Below are 10458 nucleotides of genomic sequence, written 5' to 3'. Positions count from 1 at the left end.
ATATAGCAATGTATAATACAGTTTGTTGTAGCATGTTGGTAGGCTTACACTGAAAAATACAAACTGCAAGATCATAAATTAAAAACAAACACATCTTTTTTTTATTTCTTTTTTTTTTATTATTATTTTTGTTTTTGCAGTAAACACCGATTCTCAGCTGCCAGTTGTCTATATCTTGAGGATTTTATGCACCTATTATCCTTTAACGTTTTCATATGTAAACAAGGAAGGAAGGAAATGTTTTATTTAACGACGCACTCAACACATTTTATTTACGGTTATATGGCGTCGGACATATGGTTAAGGACCACACAGATATTGAGAGGAAACACGCTGTCGCCACTTCATGGGCTACTCTTAGCAGCAAGGGATCTTTTATATGCACAATCCAACAGACAGGATAGCACATACCACAGCCTTTGATATACCAGTCGTGGTGCACTGGCTGGAACGAGAAATAGCCCAATGGGCCCACCGACGGGGATCGATCCCAGACCGACCGCTCAGCAAGCGAGCGTTGTACCACTGAGCTACATCCCGCCCCTCATATAAACAAATCAAAACAGTCAAAGCATAGTGAAGCTATGAAACGCCACGTCATGATACCTGACCTAGAACGTGTATACACGTCTGCAGCACTCTACGGGTTAATGCAGGATTACTGTTTGCACAAACTCTCTATTTATATGTGAAACGTAACTCGGAAGGTTTTCTTTATACAGTAAGTGATTATATGTGTTGGTGTAGGCCTACATATGATTTTCTCCACGAAATAATTAATTCCATGATTTTATGGATTCCACTTGAAAACTGAGCGGAATTTGCACGTATGATTTGTGGCTTAGACTTATAAACATGTTGAAAAAACGGACCGTAGATGTTTACCTTGGTAAACTACTCGTTAGTGGGACATATGAAGTGCTGAGGTGTCTCCCTAGGTTGTCCATAGGGGCCTTTAAAGGGCCTGGTCTGTTCAGATCGTTACCAGTGGCTGATGTCGTGCACCGTAAATACGAGCGACAGACCGATTACGAAACCGAAAGTAGAATATTTCCAGTGTGGACCTGGCCTCAGATTACAGTTATCTTCCCATTTGGTTGTGGTACACTTGTCAAGTTTATTGCAGAAAATGTGTCAAAAAGGTTAACATTTGGCTTGTAATACATATGGTAGAATAATCCATAATGCATATTCAGTGGTCATTACTACAAACATCCTTCCAATCAAGAAATACTACACTGAGGTATCCAAGACACTGGCACATGCTTACATTTGTTAACAGTTATCACTGGAAACTGAAACATATGGTGCAAGTACCTCCTGGTAGGATTTATATCAGCATTTTGTGCCAAAATCTTCATTTTCAAAGTTGTCAACAAAAAACATATTGTGGTGTATACCTAAGTAACATCTGTAGGGCATATTCACATTAATATGCATCTATATGGACTGTTTTGCGTTTTACAAAGTGGTTACATGTCTAATACAGTAAATGAAGTAGATTCAGTAAATATAGCAGGTCACAATTGAAGCTGAGGCCTATCATGTCTAATTTTCCCTGAAATTAGTGTGTAAAAATGTGTTGCAAATGACCTCAATTTTGTGACTTTCACCATCCCTCTGACACATTTCTAATAAGGTACCATGAATTCAGTCACTATTTAAATTTAAATTTAAGTTTAATATTTCATTAAAAATTAAATAAAATCAAATGATTGATTTTTTTTTCATTTAAATATTTCAAAATCTTTCCAAGACAACACTGTGTAGATAGAACATATATAGAAGAAAAAATAGCTCTTCGTTGTATGAAGAAATTCCAACATTTGATAAAGTTATTACATTTTGAAGTTGGTTTCCCTCAAGTTTCCATTGCTAAAATTGGCCATGGCAAGGCACTGTGGTAGGTGTTTTAACACAGCCTTTATATACTCTCACCGGCCTCGGTGGCGTCGTGGTAGGCCATCGGTCTACAGGCTGGTAGGTACTGGGTTCGGATCCCAGTCGAGGCATGGGATTTTTAATCCAGATACCGACTCCAAACCCTGAGTGAGTGCTCCGCAAGGCTCAATGGGTAGGTGTAAACCACTTGCACCGACCAGTGATCCATAACTGGTTCAACAAAGGCGATGGTTTGTGCTATTCTGCCTGTGGGAAGCGCAAATAAAAGATCCCTTGCTGCTAATCGGAAGAGTAGCCCATGTAGTGGCGACAGCGGGTTTCCTCTTAAAATCTGTGTGGTCCTTAACCATATGTCTGACGCCATATAACCATAAATAAAATGTGTTGAGTGCGTCGTTAAATAAAACATTTCTTTCTTTCTTTATATACTCTCATTTTAAAGGTGACATCCCGATACTTACTGAGCATTGCTTTGATATGTATATTATTGGAATGCATTAGTGCGGGCCAGTTTTTATGTGACAAAATGGACTGATAGGCCTCAGATATATTATCACATTGGAATTTAACTGCACAGCCTAAATCAAAACTAGAATGTTCTTTGTCGAATAATAACCATGTTTCGCACCGTATATAGTCCGTTTGCGTCAAAAGGAAACCGATGAATTAGCATGTAACTCCATAAGGAATCAAGTTAAAATTCATATAAAACCATGTTATTAAGTTTCAAACCCATACCAACTCAAATGAACAAAGTTAAAAGAAATTCATGAAAAATTTAAAATGTTTCTTTACAAATTACGATTAAAGTATACACATTAAATCTCATGTTTAATACAGGGGTGAAGACAAAATGCTAGAACAGCCAAGGTATGCAGCTTGCTTGCATTGTCTCTGAAGTAAAAGATAATACAGTACAAATTGACTAAATGTCTTAGTAAACTAGTCTGGGAATGGCAGTCCTCTGTGGCGATGTAAGAGGGATGAAATACACTTTGTGGCTACGCAAGAGGGATTAAATTTCCAGTAAAGGATTTCCTCGGGAGTACCTGTACATGCATTGTCTGCAATACGTTTTGAGCTCTATTTTTAGAAAGACCCGGCCCAAAACCACAGAAACTGAGTCTGGTGCTGTCAAAATATAGACTTGTTTTATGTCTTCTTCTGCCATATCTGTAGTTCGCGCCAGCACAGACGCGGTGTGTTCTGAAACAATCGATTCAGTTTCAGTGTTTCATATTTAACTGGTACCATACTGGTCAGACCCTAAATTCGATGGTCACCCAACGGACTACCTTTGTGGAGGTCTTAGTCGCCCTTAGCCAATACCATGGGCGACCGCGCGACTGCTAATTTTCAAACCTGCAATAATTGTATGTGATTGGTAGCAGTATACAGTTAAAGAGTTCGCTTCTTTTTCTTTTGTTTTTCTTCTTTTTTTAATACAGTTCCACGTCGGACTGACAGACAACGCCTTACCATAATGTCACCCATCATCAATGGGTGTATAAAAATAGCAATTTGTTTGCCACCAGCAGTGCAAACGGTTTAGTTGTAATGAGGCTTGGTATTCACACTCTATAGTTTCCGTGCGACAAAAGTTGGGCGTGATAATTTGGGTAATTTTGAAACAAGCTGATTTTGTGAAACATTTAATTCAATACATTTGTATATGTGTGATATCCGCCAACTCCCGCTTGAGTGTGGTTTGTATGGATGTGAATATTGCCAAAAAATACACCCATTGACACATTCATATTGGCAGAGAAACAGTTTATGTATCTAATGTTAAAAATATAGAACTGCCACAAAATTAGCCAGATAAGAATTTACTGTTATATGCACTAGACAGTGAAAAGTAAATCATCGAGACCTAATAATAGTACGCGACACACAGCCATCCCAAGTTAGTCCTACAAGTGAGATTTCCTGGTCCCGTATGCATTTGTATGCACGATATAGTCAGGACAAGGATTTACTGTTATGTGCAGTAGACCGTGAACGTAGGTCACAGTGATCTAGTAATAGTACACAACACATCGCTATCCCAATTTGTTCCTACATGTGAGGTTTCATGGTCGTGTATGCATCTGTATGCAAAATATGGTCCGGACAAGAAAATGCTAATAGACGAACAGACGGACTGACGAACAGACAACGCCATAATATAATACGACCCATCATATATATAAAAAATAACAATTGGTTTCTCACCAGCAGTGCAAACGGTTTACTTGTAATGAGGCTTGGTATTCATACTCCAGATTGTTCATGTGACAAAAGTGGGGCGTGAACATTTTGGTAATTTTGAAACAAGCTGATTTTGTGAAAAATTTAATAGCTAAACCATTATTCAAATGAGGCATTTTGTAAGGTTTCATGAGTAAAGATTCCATATAATTATATATATATATATATATATATATATATATATATATATATATATATATATATATATATATATATATATATATATGTATGTATGTATGTATGTGTGTGTGTGTTTTGTGTGTGTGCTTGTCTCTCTCTCTCTCTCTCTCTCTCTCTCTCTTCTCTCTCGCTGTGTGTGTGTTTGTGTGTGTGTGTGTGTGTGTGTGTGTGTGTGTGTGTGTGTGTGTGTGTGTTATCCACCAACACCCGCTTGTGAGTGGTTTGTATGGACGTGAACATTGCCAAAATTACACCCGAAAGAATGCTGCGGACACATTATGATGAAAGTAACACAAAGATTTAATTACACATATTTAAAATAATCTCCTTTATAATTATGACCCTTTCTGTTATTTCCTTGAGACTAAAAATGCCTGTATATTTCTTATTTTTAAACCGTAGGTGGGCATTTAGGATGCTAGGCATAAATCTCCGCTGAAGATTCACAAATAACTGTGGTGCAGGTGCTTAACTTTCTTTCTTCAGAATATGCTTTTATTTAATTTTGTTATAATCCAACAACACCTACATATTGTTAACAATAAAACAGGACACAGTGTACCAATTCCCATGTATATGGTTAACGGGAGGAACCTCTTAAACGTACAGTACCACCTTGGCATCTGTAGTGATTTCCACTTCTATTTCTAGCTTCACCGGTGGCAGTTGCTGAATACACTGAACACAAATGTATTACTTAATGGGGAAATGGTGTCATATTATTCATAGAGGAATACAGTTTCTAAAACGTAGCACTTCAGAAAACATGGTGGTTACCATGGCAATATTAAGGAAACAGTATACAGTTAACTCCATTGGGTACCCGTGCACGCAAAGAGTCTGCTTGTTGGTTTTGCAAAGTTCTATGTTTGAAGGCTAATTATTTAGAATAGAAAGTAAATTATTAAGCTATAACGACAGCCAAGGAGTCATTTTTCAAAATGACAATTGGTTTGTCATCAACAGTGCAAACGGTTTAGCTGTAATGAAGCTTGCTATTCATACACCGGGTGTTCCTTGTGACAAAAGTGGGCCATGATCATTTTTGGTAATTTTCAAGCAAGTTGATTTTGTGAAAATGGAATAGCTTAACCATTATTCAAATGAGGCTTTTTGTAGGGTTTGATGAGCAAAGTTTCCATAAATATATGTGTGATATCCGCCAACTCCCGCTTAGGTGTGGTTGTATGGCTGTGGACAAGAAAAGCATGCAGTGTGGACACATTATGACGAAAGTAACACAAACATTTAATTACAAATATTTCAAATAATCTCTCTCTCTCTCTCTCTCTCTCTCTCTCTCTCTCTCTCTCTCTCTCTCTCTTCTCTCTCTCTCTCTGTATATATATATATATATATGTGTGGGGGAGGGGGGGCGGGGGGGGGGGGGGGGGGGGGGACGACTCTTGTTTACTCCAGAAAACAGCATACATACCCCAGGGTTTAATTTGTATAGTAATACAAGAGGTTTTTGTAAACTGTATACGCAATTTTAATTCCAGTCCTCCATTACTAGATATTCAAAAGACGTATGGATATGTGATGCGATATCTTTTTATATAGAAATAAACTAGTGCTTAACATATTTTGTTTTGTGAATGCAGGACAGCTTTCACTGTAAGGTTGCTGTTGAAATGTTTTTCTTTGATGACTATGAATAGATACTCAATTATGGACTGTCACCCTTATATGTTCGCTTAAATGTCAATAAACCTAGTGTCAGGACCTCGAATAATTTACATCTAATTTGCAAATTTATCAAATACTTAAAGTATGTGATCTGAAAAATATCACATATTATGATTGCACTGAAAATGTAAGATATTATATGATAAATCGGAGGACCCACGAGTAAAACTGTGGGGATATTCATCGATAGATCAAGTAAAGTGTGGGTATATCTATTAATTCAAACGTCAAGTCTTTGAATGGAAATGCAAAAATGCATTATTCAGACTATACTTTAAATACGCATAATATTATGCTTGATATTTGAAATTTCAGATTTCAAAATGAAGACAATTTTTCTGGCTTTCCTCGCTGTCTGTGCAATAAACAGGTAACGTCTAATTTAACATTAGGATGAACATCAAATATATCACCTAGAAATAACTTTAACATGCCATGACATATGATATATATGATATGAAGTGATTTAATATGACCTGATATGACACGATATGATATATGAAGATATGACTTATCATAAAATATGATATCAGATATGATGTAATATGATAAGATATGCAATATGATATGATATAATATGATATGATATGATATGCCATGATATGACATGATGTGTGATGTTGTGTGACTAATTAATAATTGAAGGAAAAAATAAGTATGTTTTATTTATCGACACTGAACCAGCTATCTAACCGAATCCACAGTGAATAATCTATCTACCCAAACCAGTCATGTCCACAGTGAACCGGTTACCTACACAAATCAGCCATGTCCACAGTGAACCACCTATCTACTCAAACCAGCCATGTGCACAGTGAACCACCTACCTACCCAAATCAACCATGTCCACAGAAAGAAAGAAATGCTTTATCTAACGACGCACTCAACACATTTTATTTACGGTTATGTGGCGTCAGACATATGGTTAAGGACCACACAGATTTTGAGAGAGAAAACCCGCTGTCGCCACTTCATGAGCTACTCTTTCCGAGTAGCAGCAAGGGATCTTTTATTTGCGCTTCCCACAGGCAGGGTAGCACAAACCATGGCCTTTGTTGAACCAGTTATGAATCACTGGTCGGTGCAAGTGGTTTACACCTACCCACTGAGCCTTGTGGAGCACTCACTCAGGCTTTGGAGTCGGTATCTGGATTAAAAATGCCATGCCTCGACTGGGATCCGAACCCAGTACCTACCAGCCTGTTGACCGATGGCCTAACCACGACGCCACCGAGGCCGGTTTCCCCCCCCCCCCCCCCCCCCCCCCCCCCCCAACAACGGCTAACGGCTTTACACTGGCCGCAAACAGGTCGTTACTCAGACTGCAGACCTCGCGGTACCAACGTGGCAAACCGATTGGGACCACAGGACGAGAGCATGGCACACCAATATCAAACCAAAAGTCTCCACACATGGCACAATTTCATTTAATTTAAAAGCAACTAGAACAATAGCTCCATTACGAATGGGTGTTTCAACTGGTCTAAACCAAACTAAATTAAAGTTAAGAAAAATTAATAACCCAAATTGCACCTATTGTAATATTCCGGAAGATGCAGGTCATTACCTCTTCTTCTGTACCAAATATAATAAACATATAATTAAATTAATTAATTATTTTGATAAAATCCTGGTGGTCCTTAACCATATGTCTGACGCCATATAACCGTAAATAAAATGTGTTGAGTGCGTCGTTAAATAAAACATTTCTTTCTTTTTTTCTGTTCCAATCATTGGTAATGACTTTTGTATTTTAAATTCCCCTACTTTTTTCTAGAGTATATATAACGTACATACATGAATATACCGAGGACTGACAACAAAGGACCTAATTCACAAACTGTCTTGAGCTTTCTTAAGAAACTTCATATCATTTTGGTATGTATTTGTTTGCAATATCGCATTAGTCTAGGACTGGTTACATCTACGTTTAGCAAAAATCGGAGTGGTCCACTATTTCACTTGGATTCCTGTTAACTTAAATGTTAGTAAAGACTACAAAATTGCCATGGTTGTATTCCACAGGACTCTTTTGCAGCTGGGTGGGCAGGCGGTATTTAGCTCAGTGGGTTGAGTGTTCGTATGAAGTGCTTGGGTAGCAGGATCGAATCACCTCGGTGGATCCATTCCACTGACTGGGTTTTTTCTCATTCCAAGCAGTGCACCACAACTGGCCAAAGGCCATGGTATGTGCTTTCCGGTCTGCTGCAAACGAACAACATTTAATAGACTCTTTTAAAATATTATTTTGTTTGGGTGTAGTTTGAGTTGATTAAAGCATATCATTGTTATATTTTCTTCTTTTTTTCTTTTTTCTTTCTTTTTTTTCTAGTTCTGTTAAATGTTATCTGAGTGTTGTTGTTTTTTGTTTTTCAACAGGGTTGACAGCTCAAGCGGTGCAATAGTTAGCGTTGCCGCAGATGTTTGGAACTGGATTTGGTCTTTGCTTCAGTTTACCATTAGGCTTAAAGTAGGTATGACTTTCGGCCCAGTGAGAGTTGTGTACATTGAGAAAGGAATTGGACAAACTTGTGTATTATTGGAAATATTCAGTGCTACACAATACCTCTGCATTCCATTTTAGTGGAGGCGTGAATCTAGAAAACAGAAGATGGTGACATTGTAATTGGAAAAAAAAAATACACTTTTGGAAAGAGAAATGAATGTCATTATTATTATCGGTTTGATTCAAGCGCAATTCGCAAAAGACAAGATGCACGTCTTATAAATAGTTTTCATCAGAGTACAACGTGTCTGTTATGAATTTGTTTCATTGCTTGAGAAACATATGTTTTAGTTATCAATGTTAATATTATTTAAATTAATTTTGTTAATTATTGTTTTTAAGATATATTGTAAGCTACTGACTACTTTCAGTTGCCATTTCAGTCTGTTGAGCACGCGACATTCGTGTGCAATTTGTTTTGATTATGATAATGCATGGACAATAAATGATGTTAATGCATGCTAAATATGAGGCCGTTCAATAATTATGTAAAACATATTTCCCTATAAATGCATTTAAACATGCTGTTTGGAGCGGTATATAGGCCTAATTATTTAATGACCACTATTGAGACGGAACCATGTGTATTCAAAGTGGTGTCTTTGTACACAACAATGAATGAATGAATGAATGAATGAATGAATGTTTAACGACACCCCAGCACGAAAAATACATCGGCTATTGGGTGTCAAACTATGGTAATGCAAATAAAGAAAGTGATGATCAACATCAATATAAAAATTCAAGAATTAAACAAAAACAGTGTAAAGAACTGTGCAAAAACACAAATATCACAGAATTTTTCGGATACTGAATTATACTCAAAACTTCAATTTTGTGCTGTATTGGCCATTCTCAAAGAGAATGTTACACCCCTGCACCACGGTGAGGTTACAGCACACGCAGGGGTTGTACACAACAACGTACACACGTGTGAGAACAGGAACATCAATACATTCTCACAAAGATATGAGATATTCGATATGTTGATGCTTAGTGAGTAAAAGGTCTTTGTAGTAGCCTCACTTCTACCTGAAATTTCAGAAATGTTTTCTTCGAAATCAAATGCATCGCTTAGGAAAAAGGACAAATAGTTTATGAAACTGAAAACAGATATTTCGGGACTAAGTCAAAACGTACCCTTGGATAATGAATGGCATTGAGAGAATATTTTGGAACATTATTACGAAAAAGATAATACTGCATTCTTCACTCATTCGGCTTGGAGTCCGTGCGGGCCTCTAACGAAACAGATAATATTACATTCTTCACTCAATCGGCTTGGAGTCCGTGCGGGCCTCTAACGAAACAGATAATATTACATTCTTCACTCAATCGGCTTGGAGTCCGCGCGGGCCTCTAACGAAACCGATAATATTACATTCTTTACTCAATCGGCTTGGAGACCGCGCGGGCCTCTCACGAAAAAGATAATATTACATTCTTCACTCAATCGGCTTGGAGTCCGTGCGGGCCTCTAACGAAACCGATAATATTACATTCTTCACTCAATCGGCTTGGAGTCCGCGCGGGCCTCTCACGAAACAGATAATATTACATTCTTCACTCAATCGGCTTGGAGTCCGTGCGGACCTCAATCGAAATAGTTTATATACAGATATAATGCTGTACCAAATCCAATAATATTTGGCTCTTGTGATGACCACGTGTGGGTGTGACGAACACGTACAAATAGAGCAATGATAAGAAAATATCACCAATCTAATTAAAATTAGCTCCACTATTACATGTGGATCTAACAGCAGCCCGTTGGAGCTCATATCCAGTTGACCTTTCATTCGACCAATCAAAATCTTACTTGCAAAATCATGCCAGTGATTTGAAAACAGTCGGGATTATTCCGAGAGTATACGAAATGATTCGGGTGAATTACGAAGTATGCCCGAAACTAATTGCAATATATAATTTTA

The 10458-nt window shown here is 37.6% G+C and overlaps 1 long non-coding RNA gene across 1 annotated transcript; it reads left to right on the top strand.

Moving 5' to 3' along the window:
* Positions 1 to 586: 586 nt before the first annotated feature.
* Positions 587 to 8764, top strand: LOC121384172. The gene is made up of 3 exons (XR_005959355.1): positions 587 to 721; positions 6337 to 6391; positions 8401 to 8764. It is a non-coding gene; the product is annotated as an uncharacterized LOC121384172 (long non-coding RNA).
* The last annotated feature ends 1694 nt before the right edge of the window (positions 8765 to 10458 follow it).

Source organism: Gigantopelta aegis, chromosome 10, assembly GCF_016097555.1.
Source record: "Gigantopelta aegis isolate Gae_Host chromosome 10, Gae_host_genome, whole genome shotgun sequence".
NCBI classification, from domain to species: Eukaryota; Metazoa; Mollusca; class Gastropoda; order Neomphalida; family Peltospiridae; genus Gigantopelta; species Gigantopelta aegis.
Note: the sequence above shows the minus strand (reverse complement) of the source record. Positions and strands in the feature narration are given on the sequence as shown.